The sequence below is a fragment of the Manis javanica genome, chromosome 7, assembly GCF_040802235.1.
Source record: "Manis javanica isolate MJ-LG chromosome 7, MJ_LKY, whole genome shotgun sequence".
Lineage (NCBI taxonomy): Eukaryota > Metazoa > Chordata > Mammalia > Pholidota > Manidae > Manis > Manis javanica.
The window spans coordinates 80,079,916-80,099,602 of NC_133162.1; positions in this window are offsets into that span (position 1 = coordinate 80,079,916).

The following is a 19,687-nucleotide window of genomic DNA, read 5'->3' on the forward strand; positions in this document are numbered from 1 at the left end:
GGTGAAAATGGCTTCCCTCTTGCCCTGATGTGTGTGATGCTTGCTTAACTTAAGTTGCAGCAAATTTACTCTGTTCTGCATCTGTATTAATTAGAAATGTTCAAAGGCGATAATGAGGGCAATGTGGAATGGGTCCTTTGGGCCAATATCTGGGTTTGTGTGTCGTGTTTGAAGCTCACATCCCTACAAAGAATGTGAGGCTACCGCCAGTTCTTCCACCCTTGTGGTGTGATTATACTGAACTGCATGTCAGTGGCCTTCAGGAGACTTCTCTTCACTAGTGCTCAGCCTTCTTTAGGAGTCATTTCCAAACTTCTTCAGGAGTTTCTTGGGCTTAATAATAACACCACTAACAAAATAATAATGCTAGCAACACATATAAAACCATACTCTCTGCCCTGCACTGTTCTGAGTCTTCATGTAAATTAACCTACATGCTGAACACAATTTCTCTTACGGTTCGGCACCATTTTCTTCTATCCTCATGAATTGATACCTGTTAGGGAGCTAGGGAAAGACAAGATGGGGGAACTTGTATTTCCTGAGTATCCGTTGCATGTCAGTCCTGGTCTGTACTTAACTAAATTCTCACACTATCCCTAGTGATGGCTGTTTATGCCTGTAGTTTACAGATGGGTAAACTGAGGCTGGTGGAAGTGGCACTGATGCAGATGAGGTTTGCCCCACCTGCCTGTCTGGTCTGGCGTCTCTGTCGTCCAATCCACCCCAAGCCCAAGTCCAGGGAACATGGCTTCCTTCCATCCACCTGTTCTGGTCTCTCCCTGGTAAGAGAGTGACGTCTGGCCAGGGTGCCTCCTTAGCTACTGATTTGTTATGGGAACAGCGGGGATTCTGTACCTTGGTGTCCGTGCAGTGAGAGTGTGTCCTCAGGGCAGAGAGCAGGATGGAGCATCATTGCAGGAGTCTGCTTCTGGAGCTCTGTCGGCTGTGTGGTTGACCTGCTGAGCAATTGGATCCCTCCTTCAGATGAGTTTCCTCACCAGGAGCTCTGAGTTGGTCCTTTGGGAAAGGATATTGTGTAATAATGTGTGTCCAGTGCCAGCTCAGAGGGGCTGGACCTATGGGGGTATATGTGGGGGGGTCCTGTTTGCAGCTCATGGCTAGGAAACAGCCCATTGGCCCAGGTTGCTGAGACCCCATCTCTCCCAGCCTGGTGCCAGGATGACAGCTGTCACAGCCAACTGAGGTTCACCTGGGCCAGGGGCTCTCCTTACGGCTTTTCCTTCAGGATTCTTTGCTTAGGATTTGCAATGGAAGATTTATGGGAAAGAAACAGAACCTGTGCTGTGAAATGAAGCAAACCCAGTTTATTAAAATGCTATCAGGCATTTACAAAATCATAGTGGACAGCTGGGAGGTCAGTCACCAGTGCATCTGGAGTCTGTATGAGTCGTCTCTCTCCATGAAGGAATCTGAAAATTCAGAGTGAGGAGGAGCTGGGGGAGACATGCTCTGCTCTCTAGAATATATGTCAAGAGACTCTTTCTACAAAATGCTAGGGTGACATTTTCAGGTTTGCAGGGCTTTGTCACAGCTGCTTAGGTTGGCCGCAGAAAGCAGCCAGAGATGATTTGTGGCAAATGGGCATGGCTGTGTTCCAATAAAACTTTATTTATGGACATAGACATTGAATTTCATATCATTTTCACAGTATCACAGAATATTCTTGTTTTGATTTTTCCATTTCAATATGTAAATACCCTTCTTAGCCCTGAGGCTGTACACAAATAGGGACCAGGGCGGAACCACTGAGTTACTCTGTCCACTTCATCTACCACAGACCCTCTGCTGAGCTAAATAAACTGCTCAGAGTCACAGAACTAGGAGGAGATGTAGCTGGGCTTGAATTCTGGGGTTCTGGTACTCAGCCTAGGTAGGCTCCCATCCTGCCCTACTGCCTCTCTGAGGTCTTGCCTCTCAGAAGGCTATGGATAAGGGTCACAGGTGCCATGTAGATCCAGTCATCTATTCCCACTTCTCATCTGTGTGGTGCTTGCCAGAACTTGACCAGAACTTTAGGTGGTACAGCCAGGAGAGTGTGTAGCTGAGCAGCTAAGATTGTAGATTTTGACCTCAGAAATGTAAGGGTTCTTCTGTTCCTAGATCCACCACAGCACACTGTGACTGTGGGCATGTGATCTGATTTCTCCAAAGGGTACTCCTTTCATATGGCCATTGCAGATCTGAAAGGGGATGATGCAAGTGCTTAGCACGTGTGGCTACACATAGATAGGGACAATAGGCCAATGGGGCTCTATTGCTTTAATTCTGACTGCCTTTGCTATATCAGGGTTAGGTAGAAGTACAACAGAGGCTCTGCAGTGATGGGAAAGCCTGGAAACTTAGGGCTGAGGAGGTGGTGAGTGGAGGATCAAGCAGCTGGGTTCCTCCACATGGTGGAGTATTATAAAGGTGCAGAAAAGTGACGAAGAGCAGCTCTCCATCCTTTTAGGGAGTCATTCCCAGGACAAGGGGACAGACATGGGTATTGCATGCTGCTCTTTACTTAAGAAGGATACAAATGAGTGTGCACTTACATGTATTTGCTTATATTAAAGGAGAACAATAGAAGATTAAACCCAAACACAGACATGGTAACCTATGGGGAAGGGAAGCACAGTTGCGGCCTGGGAGTAGGAGGTAGACATCTCTGAGTCCACCTTATTTGGTAGATTTGATGTAAGCCATCTAAGTATCTTACAGGGCTTTAAAAAAAAGGACAGTCCCTAAAAATTGAGAGCAAATGAAACAAGTGAACATAATATGTAGAAAGCTTAATTTCACAGAGAATTATTATTATTATTATTATTATTTTTTTTAGAGGGCATCTCTCATATTTATTGATCAAATGGTTGTTAACAACAATAAAATTCAGTATAGGGGGGTCAATGCTCAATGCACAATCATTAATCCATCTCAAGCCTAACTCTCGTCAGTCTCCAATCTTCTGAAGCATAACAAACAAGTTCTTACATGGTGAATGAATTCTTACATAGTGAATAAATTCTTATATTTTAAAGAATAAAAAAATATATTAATTTTACTTAACCTCCATAAGGGCGATGTGTCCTACACGAAATTAACTATAGAATAAAACCTTAAACTGTTCCCAGAAATATAGATAGAGATAAAGCAAATTAGTAAGTATGTTAATGTTGTTAGGAAACAAAATTTCTGGGGGGGCCTAGAGAAAAGAGATGCAAATGCAAAATTAAAATGGCAAGTAAAACCTGGTACTTGAATATTTGAATATCGATGTAAAGTGGAGATATTACATAAAAATCTGTATCTTTGTGTAGAATAAATATAAAAAAGATCAGATACAGAAAACTCAAACATATCAAGATATATTTCTTCTTAGAAAAAGATAAGTACTTCCTACTGAAAAGGCCTACAAATAATAAATAGCATAATAGCAATGAACCACCTTTGTATTTAGATTTTTGTCTCTAAATATGATTTTTTGCCAAAAAGAAAAGCATTCCCTGATCTGTAAGGGAAAATGTATAAGAAGAGTATGGAACTCCTGGTCACACTAAAAGCCAGGCAGGGTAGGAAAAACTCATGTGATGATATTAAAAAAAATGAAGAAGCTGACTTGAAGAGGTCCCCACCAGCGAAAGATGGAGCAGACTGCACATCACATTAGAATGTGGGATGGATGGAAATACATCGAATGTATTTGAGCCCATGTGTTCATAATGATACTGAAAAAAACAACAGCTCAGCAACGCTCCAGCTGGTTCCCTTGGAGGGTGTGGGAGGCAGTGTCATTCTGACAAGTGGAACAGGGCCGAGTACCTCACCTGACTCCTGTATGAACTGTACAAAAGAGTCCAAGCAACCAAGTGATGGATTAATGGAATTTCCTCTAATAAAGAATGAAGGGTAGAACTGGAATACTATTATTTCTCAAACCCCTGCCAATATCATCAATCAAGACAATAATCGCCACTGGGTTTCTGTGAAAATATGTATTGTCTATGAAACATTCTTGCCAAAAAACTAAGTACAAATCAGAACAAGCCTCGAACCCCAGATTTAACTACCAGATTACAGAAATAACAGGGACAGAGAAAATTGTTAAATGACACCATGAGGAAGCAAACAGCAAAATCTGTGGTGTGGAAAACTCTACAGGACAAGCAACCAATTTCTTTAATAAATTGTTAAATCAAGGCAGGAGGGATGGATTGATTAAAAGACACTAATTTTGTTTGGTGACATATGGTGACTAGACTCATCATGGGGAATATTTGTAATGTATAAAAAAATCAAATCACTATGATGTACACCTGAAACCAATATGATGGTATATGTCAATTATACCTCAGTTAAAAAAAAAAAGACACTAAAAAGACACAGATTAAATGGCATGTACAGACCCTCTTTGGATCCTGATTCTAACAAACCATCCATGGCAAACAATTATAAAGCAAGTTGGGAAATCTGAATGCTGCCTGGGCATTTGATGATATTCAGGAATTACTGTTAATGTTTTAGGCATGATAATCGTGTGTTGGAAAAAAAAGCCTTATTATTTAGCAAGACTTGCACTAATATTTATGAATGATAAGGTATTTATGTATAAGATTTATTAATGCTAAAACATCTGGGACTCTAAGTAATACAGTATGGGGAAAAGGGCTGGAGTACATGAAATAAGATTTTTGGATTGTACATTTGCTATCCTATCTTCAGCTGTCATATGCCCTTGAAAAGTTCCATAATTTAAAAAATGAAAATATTCCCTGGAGCATGGAGGAGAAAAAAAGAGGGTCAGAGTGAGCTGAAGGGGAGGTAGGAGCTCCAGGGAAAAAGAGAGATGCAGCAGGGAGTCAGAGAACACAGGCAGGCATAGGCTCTGCGGGAGCTGAGGCAAGATCTGAACTGTCCCTCGGGCCACGTAGCAGAGGAGGTGGCACCTGGGACTGCCTGGCCGATCCTGTAGACTCCAGTCTGTCTGGTAACCTCACTTAGGGTTATTTGATATAAAGTGGCTTTAAGGAGGCCAACCTTTCTACAAATATTGTCAGGTACACAAGACATCGGAAGCAACTGAACATCCAATTTTAGAATTTGGTTGACTAAAAGGCTATGCTTAAAAATGTTTAAATGAAAATAGAAGGAATTATTTATGGTAGATTGTTAAGTAATCAAGTAAAAATAGAGTTCATATATTAATGCAAAAAACATGGACCCACACGGAAAAGGAAAAAAACTGCAAAAATGTAGTTATAATAAAAAGTTCTCAAGTAATATATCGCCAAATATTAGGTAAGAAGATACCTAAAGCCAATAGATGCTGTTTTGTAAGCAGAATGTGTGTGTGCTTATTTTTCCTTTTTTTAAAACAATGATCAAGCATTTTTCATTGAGTGATTTGCAGCAGGGTGAAGAAAACCTGTTTCTACTTTTGACAAGAGATTATAGTGGAAGCAACCTGCCAGGAAACCGGAGTCCATAATATTACTGGGGTGCTTTCAGTGCCCCGCCCCCCAGCCCTGCTGGAGCTGCCTTTGGCCAAGGTGAGTGGCTAATTTCGCCCATGATGTTAACACCCCTGGAATGGATATATGGGATAGTGGGGCTAAAAATACCCCAGTGCAGGGGGGTTTCTCTAGAAAGTCCAGAGCTGTCTACTTTCTCCCAAGGACTGGGGAGGTCATTCTCTGGTGGCCAGTGCTGTGACGTGGTGACCATGTCTTGGGCAAAAGCTGCTTCTTGGACCCTTGCACATCCCAAAGTCCCTCTATAGGCTTTGCCTTTGCTGCAGAGAGGGTCACCTTGGAGGGCGCTCACACCACAGATGGGCCGACAGCTCCTGTACCTTTAATCCCACAGAGCTCTGCTTTCCTACTGGAAAAAGGAGGATATCAGGACTCGCTTCCTGCACACTGGCTCCACCAGAGGATGTTCATTTACATTCTCCTGTCCAGTTTTAGAGCACAGAACCAGAAACAGATACCCACAGTGGGACCAGGGATGGCTCAGGAGTTTTGCAAGGCTGGGACAGAGCAGCCTGTACACCCTCAGATGAGGAGCTTTGCAGGTCACCATCGTCCCTCCAGGTTCAATGTCTGACATTCAGGACTCACCTCCTCAAGACTAGCCCAGCTTCCAGAAGCTTCTAGAGGCTTCCAGAGGCCAGAATTCAGATTGCTGTGAGGCTTTCACCCAACTTCCTGGGCATCACCAGTTGTCATTCTGTTGGCACAAGTGGTGCCATCCAGTCTGCAGAGGGCAGCTCCCACCACTTCATGGGACATTGGTTCTCGGTGCAGCCCTTGCAGGATGGCTCAGCAGCCTGTCATCCTCTACTTTCCAGAAGAAGAAGCAGGGTCCTGGGGACTTCTGGAGTCACATGGTGAGTCCTGCAGGTAAAAGAGCTGGTGCCATACCCTGGACACCCCACAAACAGGCTGAAGCTTTCTGGCTCTTTTCTAGTCTTTGTGGAGGGACCCAGCACACACCTTTGCTCTTACATCCCTGACTCTCAACTCCAGTCCCTGGATTCGCTTAGTGCAGTCCATGGCCAGATGTGGCCCGAAAGGCCACAGGAGGGTCTTATTCGAAAATAATTTGGATTGCTTAGCAGCATTTAAATATGGGAGATTCTGTGGTAACAGCAGCATTTCTGGTTCTTTTTAATGGAAGGTTAGCACCACTGAGTGGCATTCCTGCATGGGGCTGAGGTTGCCAACTTCAGATAGGACATGTACCTTCCTGTAGGCCACCAGCTAGCTTCCCCCATGCACATAACCTGACAGGGTGGAAGACTTTGGTGTTTGCAGCTCCATTGTGAGCATGGGATGGTTTAGACTCTGTTGGATCAGAGCAAAGCTAGCCTGTTTCAGTGTCTCCCTGAAAGCCAGCTGGGGAGCCAGACTCCAAACACCCAGCCTGCCAAACTCCTCACCACTGGACACCCTCAAACACCCACAGAACTAGGTGCCATGTTGAGTTGAATTAAATCTTGACAAGGACATAAACCAGGAAGTGTTCTACTGGCATTAATACTAAATAAGCCTTATCTTCAGTAACATTTACCTGCTGTGAGCAGATACATCTTCATGAAATATGAAATCCACCCAAATTTATTAAAACTGCCTGCATAATAGTGGGAACTCAAACTGAGCAGCCCTCTGTTAGAGTCTCATTATTATTATGGCATTATTTATTTATATCCTACCCTAAGACAGACATGATGTAATCCAGTAATTAAGATTGTTATGATTGAATATTTATTAAGCACCTACAATAAGCCAGTCACTGATCCACATAAAATGAGCCTTTACCCTCAAGAGCTCCCATCTTGCTGCCACACGGAGCTCAGTGCCTCTCATAGGGGAGCAGGGGGGAGTTTAATGGATTTTGTCTTCCCTGAGCAAGTCTGAGAAATGATGCTGATCAGAATTTGGACCCAGTTTAGTCTTGCTGTTCAATCTGAATGAAATGAAAACAATCCATCGCTGGCTTAGAAAAGAGATAGGTATGCAGAGGGGCTGTTCCCTGGAATGCCTTGATGACTTACTAGCAAGGCCTCCCAGAACCCAGTGGTAGGCAGGTTCACAGCCTCCTCTGCAGTCCCTGCCCCTGGGGCAAGAGGCACTGGCATCTTGGTCTGCTTTTTAAACTCATCTCAGGGCCCAGATTGAGTGTACTTCTCATAACATTAGCTACACTCTGACACATCGCAATCCAACATTTGCTGGGGTGCTATGTGTGCCCGGGGCTAGGGCTGCAGAGCAGAGCTACACGCAGCCTCAGGCCTCCTGGAAGCCAGTAACCTGGACAAGGCCCTGCAGGGAACATTCTCCCCCTGCCCCCTCTGACTGCTCCAAAATAGCCTGTGGAAGGTTCTGGGGCTTCTCCTCTCTCTGCCTCTCCCTTCGTGACTTCCTTCTTTCCCTATACTGGGCCATTTCTCCCAAAAAGGATCTGCTGGGTCATGAGCTGGCCAAGGTAGAGCCTGTGCTCTGGGCTCCCCCTGCTTCTTTCCACCCCAGTGCCTGGCAACTGCTTGTACAGTGGAAGAGAAACGAATGAATGGAAGCACGAAGGGGTTGTTGAATGAAACACAGTTGCAAATGTTGCCTGGCATTGATAACATGAACTTGCGCAATCAGCTTTCTTCACTGAGTTTTTCCCTAGCAGACTATCTCCATGTTTGGGAGGAGAGTGGAATGCCCCCTGGGTTCTCTGCTACCTTTGGTAGATGTTTTGAAAAGTGACACGTGTATGCCACGCTTCCCTTAGCACTGGTCCTAACTCCTACATTTTGTTCAGACAAAACCCACTTTATCATGGAGAAGACCCTAGTCATTTCCTTTTAAAGTGTTTCAATTTTTAAAAATTGTGAAATTCATATAAAATTTACTGTCTTAAGCATTTTTAAGTGTACAGTCCCATGGCTTTTAGTACATTCATATTGTTGGACAAACATCACCACCATCCATCGTCAGAACATATTAAACTGTCACCATTCTACCCTTCCCACAGCCCCAGGCAACCATCTTTCTATCTTCTGTCTCTATGAATTTGACTACTCTAGAGAGTTGCCAACTTCATGAAAGTGGACTCAAGAAGTATTTGTCTTTTTGTAACTGGCTTATTGAACTTAACATGATGTCCTCAAGGTTCATGTGTGCTGTAACTGTGTCAGAATTTCCTTCCTTTTTCAAGCAAATAATGTTCCATCATATGTATAGACCACATTTTGCTCCCCATTCATCCACTGATGGACACTTGGGTGGCTCCTACCTTTTGTCTCCTGTAACGGTGTTCCTATGAATGTGCTCTGCTTTCAGTGTTTCTGGGTGTGTACCCAGAAGTGGAATTACTGGATCACGTGGTAGTTCTGTTTTTAATTTGTGGAACTGCTATTGTGTTTTCCATGGCGGCTACGCCGTTTTCCATGCCCATCAACAGTGCTTAAGCATTCCAATTTACCCACGTCTTTACCAACAGCTTTTCTTTTTCTATTTTCCATTCTTCCTTTTTCTTTTCATGGTGGCCATCCTGATGGGTGTGATGTGGTATCTCACTGTGGACTTGATTTACATTTCCTTGATGATTAATGATGTGGAGTATCTTTTCAAAAATACCAGTTTTTAAAGAGGCATCCAAACATCACTGACTGAGGTTTCATTTTAAATGAGACTCTTTGGACTGGACATGCCATGTAGTTTGCTGCTATGTCTTTTGATGGTCATGCAGGTAACCAGGGTGAAGCCCAGGGAGGGTGGGCAGCTGTGGGGTGCCAGCTGCGTTCTGTGATTCCCTGTGAGCACACCTGTTGGGATGTAATGGGTCGAGCTGGCGCACGGCCACACGCAGGGGAGGGTTACAAAAGCAGCCCATGTAAACCTGACAGGCAGCCAGGAAGGCAACTGTCATTTCAAGCTGTGCTATTATTTGGTAGGTGCAGGGGTCCTCTGGGCCGGAGATGGGATGCAGCTGCCATGGAAAAGTGAATGAGTGCCTTGCTTTCCACAGGATTTCCTGGTGCTGGCGATGAGGGCCACATGAAATCCCCTTCAGGGCTTCCTTACATGGTACTTGCCCTGTTGCCATGTGAAACCCCCAGAGGCTGACTTCTGGGCCTCATGGGGCTTTCATTACTAGGTTAGGGGCTACCTCGTCCTTGTGGAAAAGATGCTGTCACTTATTATCCATGTCCTCACTTGGAAGGGACATGGACCATTTGCTTTCACAGAAAATTTTTGCAATCAGGAACTAGTGGTTAAGCTGCAGTGTTTTCCAACCATCTCTGATGGTTGAACTGGCCAGGAGGCTTGTTCCGATACAGATTAGCAGGCCTTTTGCTTGGAACTTCTCATTTGCTAGGTCCTCCTAGAGGCTGAAGAATCTCTTTTGTTTTGTTAACAAGCACCACAGAAGATACTTATCTGGGGTTAGGAAACACTTCTGTGAAGTGTGTGGGGTGGTGGGGAGTGGGCAGCTTCCCTTGGGTGTTGACCCCTGCCCTGTGACCCGGGAATGTGCCTCTCACCCTGTGCCACTGCACTGTTAGCCAGATGCTCTCCAAGCGTGGACCCTCAAAGAGCAGCGTTAGCCTCTTAGAGCTTTTGGGATATGCAGATTCTCAGGCTCCACTGACTCAGAAACACTGGGTTGGGGAGACAGCTCTGTTTTACAAGCCCTCCAGTGGATTCTCCTACAAATGCTGATTTAACAAAGCACTTTCACATATCACCTTGTTTAGTTCTTGTGTTTCATAGGTGGGAAACCAAGGCCTGCCGGCAGCCTGAATGGACTGACGTCAGATGGTAGGGAAGGAGGCAGAGCCGGAACTCAAGCCCAGGGTTGCAGACTCTGGACCCAGGAACCCTCCTGAGCAACTTCCCTGAGGAGCACAGAGGTCTGTAGAGAGAGGGCCTGGAGCCCCATGTGTTCAAAAGGTTCTTAGCCCTGATTCTAGCTTCACTATGAGGGACATGGGGAGCCAAGATTGGAAGAAATGAAACATGCCATATGGATATGTCTTTCACATAAATGAGAGTATACTTGGTCACGAAACATACAAACAACACCCATCTGTCTAAAATTCCTCATGCCCAAAGGCAACTTCCCCCCAAAACTAACACCCTACTAATTAGGGTCTAGGATTCTAAGTTACAATAAAGGGCAAGAACACTTTAAAACAAAGGATTGCATAACTAGGCAAATCAGATGTAAATATGATGTCACCTGCTGGGGCACCAGTGAGAACTGTGTACACCAGAAAACGGGGCTGCCATTAGCCATAGTTGTAAACCACAGTTGAGGCCTCTTTCCTCTGTGGCACAGTTGGGTGGAACTGGCTCACTGGCCTGTTAGAGACCAAAACAGGCTACACATTAAGCATTCTTCCTGTGATGTGATCTAATGCACATAAACTCTACCACCACTGCCCACAACATCCCAGTACTCAATTTAAAAAGCTGCAAAGGGTGCTGAACATGGCTCTGCGGACACACTCTTTCACTGAACTTTCCTGTGACCTCTGGCTCTGGAGACCCAGAGATGCACACACAGCCCGACCCCTCCCATCTGCAGGCTCTGCCCCCTGCTGGCCGGCTGCCGACATTGTGGGTCCTGTTCTCCATCACCAATGGAGGCTGTGCGTGCGTGCGTGCGTGCGTGCGTGTGTGTGTGTGTGTGTGAGAGAGAGTATGTGTTTTAAAGCCAGAGAATCTCTGCCCAGGTGCAGGTTGGAGTGGGACTCAGCATCAAAAAGGAAATTTGCCTAAGGTACCGGGAGTGGGATAGTGAGCTAAGGAGGCTTCCTTCAGAGGACTGAATTTGTTATTTTCAGAGGTGGTGTGTGTTGAGAAAGCATTAACATGGTCTCCCCTCCATGGGAGAACGTATGTGGACAGGGGAAACTGAAGATGTGGGGAATTCCAACTGGTGAAATGAAAGCATGTCTCTGAAAGCAAAGGGCTGAGAACCTGTTTGCAGTCTTCATTTGGGGTGAGGGGTTCCTTTTCTTGCCTCTCCTCCTTCCCTTCCTGCTTCCTCTCCTTCTATTCTCCCTTCCTCCCTTCTTTCCTGACTCCCTTCTTAACAAAACGTATTTTTCTCATTATACAATATCAGAGGGAAAAAGTAGGAAAAAATTCTCCACCCCGGGAAGTTGATAATGGGGGAACTATGCATGTGTATGGATGGGCGATGAATGGGAAATGTCTGTGCTTGATGCTCTATTTTGCTGTGAACCTAAAATTGCTCTAAACACAGTCTGTTAATTAAATAAAACCTTCCAACCATAAGTTCTGTGTGGAGTCCCATAAGTTCACTCACTTTTTTTTTTACATAGTTGTGATCAGACTATTCAATTTCATCAACTTCTTTTGTCATTAAACATTATAACAAAAGCATGCCCATGTTATGGATTTTCTGAAACATTTTTAATGGCTTAACATTCTATCCTATGGGATTTTGATGCATTTTGCTCCTTAGAAAATGCCACAGTGAAGGTATTTATAGATAAGACTTATTCTTATTTAGACTTACTGCCATAAGATATATTTGAAGATATGCAATTATTGGATCAAAGAGATGCACTTTATTAAGCTCTGTATGCCTGTATCTTGCCAAATTGCTTCTTACTACCACCAGCAATGAGCAAGCCTGCCTGTCTGACCACACCTTTGGCAGCACTGGATGTTTCCTTTTAAGGCCTCTTTGTTACTACCAACTGTAGAAAATGGGGCCCCATATACTTGGAAACATCGCTAGTTGTGATGGAGACCACAGCTGCTGCATCCCAGTGGCTGGGCCTCTGTCAGCACTGGAGAGGACACAGCTGACCCCCTGGCAATCCCTGCATGTTGCTCACCAGCTCCAGGCCTCTGCCCCAGCTGTGCCTGGCACACCACAGCGGGTGCAGCAGGCCATTCAGTGTTTCCAGGGTTAGGCATCCAGAGGCCAGCCTTCTATCATTCTTCTTCATCTTTGGTATGAGATCATGAGATGCAGGCTGGTAATTGCTCAGGAAAATAAGGCTCCTTTTTAATCAGGCGCTAAAAGTGCTTTCAGAAGCCTCTGCAGTGCTGCTGATGGGAGCAGTCTCCAGTCAATTTCATGACACTTCAAAGGGCAGGGCTGAGACTGCTTCTGGGAAATTAGCTCCACACACCCCGCCATCCCCACTCCCAACCTGGATTTTGTTGGACCATTTAACACAGGTCAAACCCAGAGATGGGAAATAGTGACATGTCTGCAGCACAAGTATTACTGAGACCCTGGGTGAGATCCTAGAAAAATCACCCTCTCTGAGTTTTGTGTTCAGTTTCTTCATCTGTAGAATGGGTGTAGATTAACTAAATCCCACCTGACAGGATTATGAGGATCTAGGGAAGGGGAGAGAAAGTCACAGAGTTTATTGTGCTATGTACTTTGTATGTTATAGTTCATTTGATCTTTTCAAAAACTCCTTGAGGCAGGGAACATCATTTTCTGGGATTTGGATCTATCCTGCTGCAGAGCCCAGCACCCATGCTCTGCCCAGAGACTGCTGCCTCTTGCTGCAAGCACCATGGGATACGGAGGCTGACCTTGGCTTGGAGACCCTTGCCGACAGTTTCTTAGCTCCCTTCTGCTGAAATTCTTCTAGTGCAAATGGAACTGACTGGTTTTTGCCTCCACCTCCAGGTCAAAAGCACTTGGCAAATCATAAAGCCTCCCTCACTTTCGAAATGAAAATGTGTCCAAAAGTGGAAACTTTTCCTGAGAAGTTAATTAAGGCTACACAGTTGGGGCGGGGTGAGGGTGCTCTTCACCGCCTCCCTCCTGCTCCCCTGCCTTGGGTTCTGCTCCCCACAGCATCTTAGGTCAAGCAGGTGGCTAAATATAGCTTCTCTCCCAGCTGGGCTGTCATGGGGACTGTCAGCAGTGCTGTCCCAGGTTTTTGGGCTGTGTCAGGCTGGGACTTGACAGCTAAGCTGAATTACAGGGTTGGGGTTTTGTTTTCAGGAGTTCCACCCTCCTTCACGCTCCAATTTTAGGCATAGGAACAGACTGCACAGAGCCAACTAGAAGGCAGGTGGGGAGTGGGGTGGGGTGGGCTGGAGAGAGCTGGGCCCTGCAGACTTGAGCATGATAGTGTGCTGAGTCCTTATGATCAGAGGTTCCAACTCCACTGCCCCATGGCCTTGGGAACACTGCTGCCTCACAGGACCCTGTGGGTACAGGGTCCTGTCCGTAGGGCCAGGGTAAGTCACTGTCCCATCCCCAGCACTGTGGCAACTTTGGCAGCCATTGAACGTGTTCGAGCCACAGTGGCCTAATATGCAAGAGAATGACGGTGACTTCCTGCTCACTGTTACAGTGAATAAAGGAAAGCAGGATGGGGTGCCTCTGGGAAGTGAAGCTCCTGCCACTGGTGGACTTGGTGCGGACTGAGTTGGCCACAAGGCATATGCTTGGCCATCTCTCCAGGGCCCCACCATACAGGTACTCAGTTTAGCCCAGCCAGAATGCTCTGAGTGTCTGTGTGTGCTGGTAGCTTGAGGCTCAGGAAGATGATGAGTTCAAGGGCACACAGGCAATAAGCAGCAGAGGTAGGACTGAAAGCTGTTCGATGGTTATAAAGCCACCACACTCCCTGTCTGACACTTCATCCTCCCTCCTCCCCAAGTGGTGATCCTTTGTATTTTTCTCTGGCTTATCGGTCTGAGAATTCTTAAAAAGGAAGCCAGTGGAGGGCAGAGGGGCACAGATTGGTCTGGGCAAGGCTGAGGGAGGGCCTTCCCCCTGATGAGCAGGTCAGTGGACTCAGGGCTGCCACACCATTCCGTCGGAAAGCTCCGGGGGCCTTGTGGTGTATCAGTGGCATCCCTGCACTGGTGCAGTCACCAACCTGTGCAACTGAATGGCCCTTTGTAGATACAGGCTGGGTGTGTACAAACTCTTTTCTCATCCTTCTGAGCTCCACAAACTCCCAGGTTAGGAGAGACTGAAATTAACTTAGTCAAAGTGATTTATTTTTATTAGTGTCTATTCCCTGTTCAGTGGTACAAAGCTGTACAGTCACTCTGCCAGGATCTGAATCCTTCATTTATTCTAAAAGCATTTGTTTTTTAGCCACCATGGCCCCGGCAATGGGGTTACAGCAGTGAACAAGACAGACATGGTCCCTGCTTTCACTGGGTTTGCATTTGGGGTTTGGGGTGGGGGATTTGAGATAACAGTGGTGAGCTAGGAGGGCCAGGCCATGTGGAGCCTTGAAGGCTAGGATTGTATTTTATTAAGTGTTACGGGCAGCCAGGGTGGATTTAATGGGGTGGGGGGCAACAGGCCTTGATGTGCCCTTTAAAAAGACTTCTATCTGCTGAATGGGAAACAGAATGTTGTAGGGTGAGGTGGGGCAGGGGGCCAGTCAGAAGGACATCTTAGGGGTTCTGGTGAGAGAGGTGGTGGCCCAGAGACTCGGGGAGGTGGGGATTTGGGATAGCATTTGGCTCTGAAGGCTTGGATGCGAGGGATGAAGAAGAGGAGAGCCAAGCAGGACTCCTAGCATGGAGCACTTACCCACTGTGTGCCACTTCAGTCCCAAAGTTTCGAAAGCCACCGTGCAGTGGGCAGCAGGAGTCCGCAGCTCACAGGTAGTAACTGCATCTGTGTGGCTCAGTGATCACCACATATTGACTCACTTTAATAATCACAGCAATCCTATGAAAGAGGTATCATTGTGAACTAAATAATTTGCTCAAGTCACTTGGCAGTTGTCCAGGTATCCTGGCTCCTCCAGAAAATTAACTGTAGCTGCTGGCTTCTCCTTGGGCCACCGGCGCTGGCAGACAGAGGGAGCTTTGCTCATGCCCAGTGCTAAGGGGTCATGTCTACCCTTCAGAATTTGAGATTTTACCTTCCCCTCCAAATAGGCTTGCAATTCCGCTTATGAGTTTGCTGAAAGCTAAATAAACTATCTCAACTCCCTGTCCTTGTAAACAAGAGATGAGCCTTACCCTGGAGAAAACACGGAGTGACAGAGCTGCCTTGCACCTCTCAGGGGGCTGGGCTCCCCTGCTGAGGGGCCCACAAAAAGTTCTGGAGTCCCTGACCCCAGGGACCCCAGAAGTATCTTTGAGCCTGTTTAGAAGTTTCTGCAAAACAGGAGGCCTCTCATTCAAGGGCACCATGCAGAGGCACACATGCAGCAGCTGCTCCAATTGCTAGTCAGCAAGAAGAGCTTGTGATGTTAGCTGGCAGCTGGCTATGGCCACAATCGTCAGCATCATACACATGTGGGAGAAGAGAGAGGTGTGCAAGATGATGAACATGGGCCTAGAAGCTCCTAGGCTCTTGCCCTTTATCTTGAGTTGAAATGTCTCCAGGTATATCTTTGCTTGGATCATTGGGCCAGTTCCCTGGTCATGAAGGCCTGCTTCTCAAAGTTCAGTGGGACTTGCTGATTCAGAGCCTTGGGTTGAACAGTCCCATTTGTGCATGTTCAACATACATGCTAATCACTGGCATGCAAGTAGAAGCATTTGTATCTCTCCTGTGTTCTGCAAGAGAGTCGGAATAGAGAATGGCATTTGGGGCATTCCTGGCAGAGAATAAGATGGTAGTGCAGCCAGAGATCCAGGTAAAGGAGGAAATGGGTATTTTTTCAGGGCCTCAGGGTTGGATTAGGCACCTTGCACCTGTGAATTAGCTGCTATAATCTCTGCCCTCCAGGGGAAGAAACTGAGGCTCCAGCTCACAGCAGTACCCCATGCTGGGCTCACTGTGTCCCCCTTCCCCCCACCCCCACTCATGAGGCATGCCTCTTGCCATTACCCCTTTGGCTCCCACACAGCCATCCATTGTGTTAATTGAGTGTTTCACAGCATTTGAAGGCTAGGTTTTGTGCTTAAATATATTGCCACATTAATAACTTCAGAACATTTCAGGCAGTGTCGAAATAGTAAATTAGGACACGAAGGGCCATATATTCAGGGCAGAGAGCTGAAGTACCATTTTATTACATGTGCCATGGAATTAAAGGCTTAATTTTCTTTTAAAAGATGGCGATGCATCATTTCCTGCAGCCAGGTAAAAACAGTTAGCAGAAATGATTTATCCTTCATTTCATTTAAAAATAGGAAACTGGAATCCCAGGATCTTGCTCCCTGTTATTTATCTCTGCCTAGAGGGCACTTGAGACTTTGATCCACGATTCTGACTTGAAGGACATGGCCAAGCCCTGGGCGTGGTCAGAAAGGGGGGCAAGGACAGAGGGATGGCTGTTCCTGCGGGTGGCTGAGCCCAGCCAGGCTCAGAAGGCAGCAGGACACGCTCCTCTCCCAGGCTTAGCTACAGGCCAGCTCTGCGGTCAGGCAGTCACCTCTTGGCAGTTGGTTTTCTCACCTACGAAATGGAATAACAGCAGAAGCTGCTTGTGGAGCTGTTGTAAGGATCTCATGAGATTATAGGTGGAAGGAAAGTGGGCCTCTGGTGACTCTTGCTCAATGATGTGGTATTTGCAGGAATAAAATTTTAGAACATCTCTTTTATTTTCTGAAAATAAAAGTAAGACTTATGGAGCAGAATTTGGAAAATACAGAAAATAACAAAGAAGAAAGTAAACATCGTGGTATCATATTGCCCAGAGATGGTTAATGTTTTTTCTCTTTTATGGCCTACTTTAAAAAACTTGGATTCATATACATTCAAAATGGAATATTCTGGTACTGTATTTTTCTGGTTTGATATTACAATGTGACCATGTGCCTCATCAGTAATGACTGTCCATCAAGTTTTTGTATACTTTTTCTTTGTGTGAAAACACATGACCTGTACTGATCCTCTCTTGTGGGATCTTTATGTTTCCTCTTTTTTGAATGTTTTTTTTTTAGTCCTCTGTAACTTATAAGTATACAGTGTAGACATTCTTAACCTGTCTCAGAGGTCACCGTAGTAGTTTCCTATAGCTGCTGTAATGAATTACCACTAACTTAAGACCACAGAAGTTTATTCTCTCACAGTTCTGCAGGCCAGAAGTCCAAAATCAGAGCATCAGCTGAGCTGAGCTGTTTTCAAAGGCTCTACTGAAGTGACTTGTTTATCTCTTTCAGCCTCTGGTGGCTCCGGGTGTCCCTTGCCTTGAGACCATGTCACTCGGATCTCTGCTTCTGTCTTCACGTGGCCTTTCCTAATCTGTATGTCACTCTCTTCTCAGTGCCTCTCATAAGGACACTTTGTCACTGGATTTAGGGCCACTTGGATGGTTAGGATGATCTCCTCATTTCCAGATCCTTAACTTAATGACATCTGCAAAGACTCTTTCTCCAAATAAAGTTGCCTTTGCAAGTTCTGGGGACTAAGCTGTGGACACATCTTTTGGGGGCCACCATTCAGACCACTGCAGCCAGGAAGCCAGGGCTTAAAGAAGTCCACTCCTTTGCCCAAGGTCACAAGGCTTTGGATAGTGGAGCTGGGATTCTAGCCCAGGCATTTGGCTTAAGCATATTTAATTTGTCTGAACATCTTTTTACTTACATGGAGTCATCTATTAAAATTTTTATTTTAAGGAGCTCTTTGTTAGATGCTTGGCAGTCTTCTGTCTGCCCTCCCCAGGTCCAGCCACCCTTGGAGGCAGGCCCCACAGGCCTCCTCCTCAGATCACCCTCACTAGTGGGCAGGGCCTGCCTGGCCACCTGCCCACACAGCTGCCCTTTCCTGTGGGTGCCTGGGCTTTAGCATTGATTCTAACAGGAGCCAACATTCACAGTATGGCAAGTATGAGCCCGCCCAACACACTGCCCCCCATCAGACACCTCAGGCCTCACCAGCATCCTCTGGACTAGACTGCCTACCCCCTTTCACCCTGATGCTCTAAGCTGCTCTCTTTTCCAAAGGGGACCCCCTGGGCAGGTCTGCCTGCCTCCTCACTGTGGCCTGTGGGACGCAACCCCCTGCAGCCCTCTCCCCAGGCACTTGACCTGTCTGTGTGGCCAGAGCTGTGGAGAAGCTCATGTGAGGTTCCTAGGAGAGATGTTGCACATCCACTGCTTTGCTCATCTGAGTAATACACGAGAAAGCTTTGTGTGATCTCCCAGGGATAGATATGGAGCGGGGGGAGGCCCCTTTGAGAGGGCCTAGCTAGCTGACTTTGCCCCCATTCTCTACTGTGGGCCTGAGCACTTACCCTTGTAATCGCCTAGGCTGTACTCCGCTCATGGTGGTTCATGGCCATCCATGCCTGTGACCAGCTCTGGGTTCAAATCCTGCCTCCTCCTTTCCTGGCAGGCCTGAGCCTAGTCAGTGATATGATAGGCCAGGGGGAAGAGGGCAGAGCCTCTTGACCCCAGGAGCTCAGCTGTCTGGGTTTCTGCTCCCTGGCAGCAGCACTGTGAGGCCTTAGTGCCCACAGAAATTTGAGTGCAATGTAGAAGGTGGGGTGTGGTAGTTTGTGGGGACTCCGTAACCTTGAGTAGTGTCAGCATCATTGGGAGTGTTTGTTTAAACATGGATCTGGGCAGGGCCCAAGAATGTGCCTCTTTAGCAAGGTCCAGGTGATGCCTTTCCTGGCCCCACTGTAGAATCGCTGGGGTGGAGGGGGGTCAGGGCCAGCTCAGAGTGGGCTGGGGACTGGCTGGGGGGACACATCTCGGCCAGCTTGCCCACTTCCTAGCTGCACCCTCAGAGTCAGAGTGTGCCCTGCACTGCCGCTCTCCTGTGTGGCCTGCTGGGGCTCTGCCTGTGGAGGGTCTAGGAAAAGCCTCTGGGGGAGCTGGTGGAGATTAAGCTGGAGGTAATGGGAGCCCGTCCAGGAAGCACTGAAACCAGCTATACTCAAAGGCGGAGGTGCTCGTTCCTGGCTGGACGCATGGGGGCCACCACCCTTCCCTTCCGCCTGCCTCTTTACCTGCTGTGGAGATGAACTTGTGTGACAGAGTATATGCGTGTGTGCCTGTGTGTGTGATGTGGGGGGTATGTGTGTGCGTTGGAAAGGGGCCTGCTGTGGGCTCGGGGTGGGGGGAGCCTCTCCTGGGGCTTGGAGGGGCTGGGTGCTGGAGGGTACCTGAAAAGGGTGAAGCTCTACTCTGGATGTTTGAACATGAGGGAGTGGGTCTCTTTTTATAGTCCCAGGGTTGTAAGACAAATTCAGGCTCCAAACCTAAATATTCTTGGAGCCTCTCCCACATTGCTGGCTGAGGGGCAGTATCCA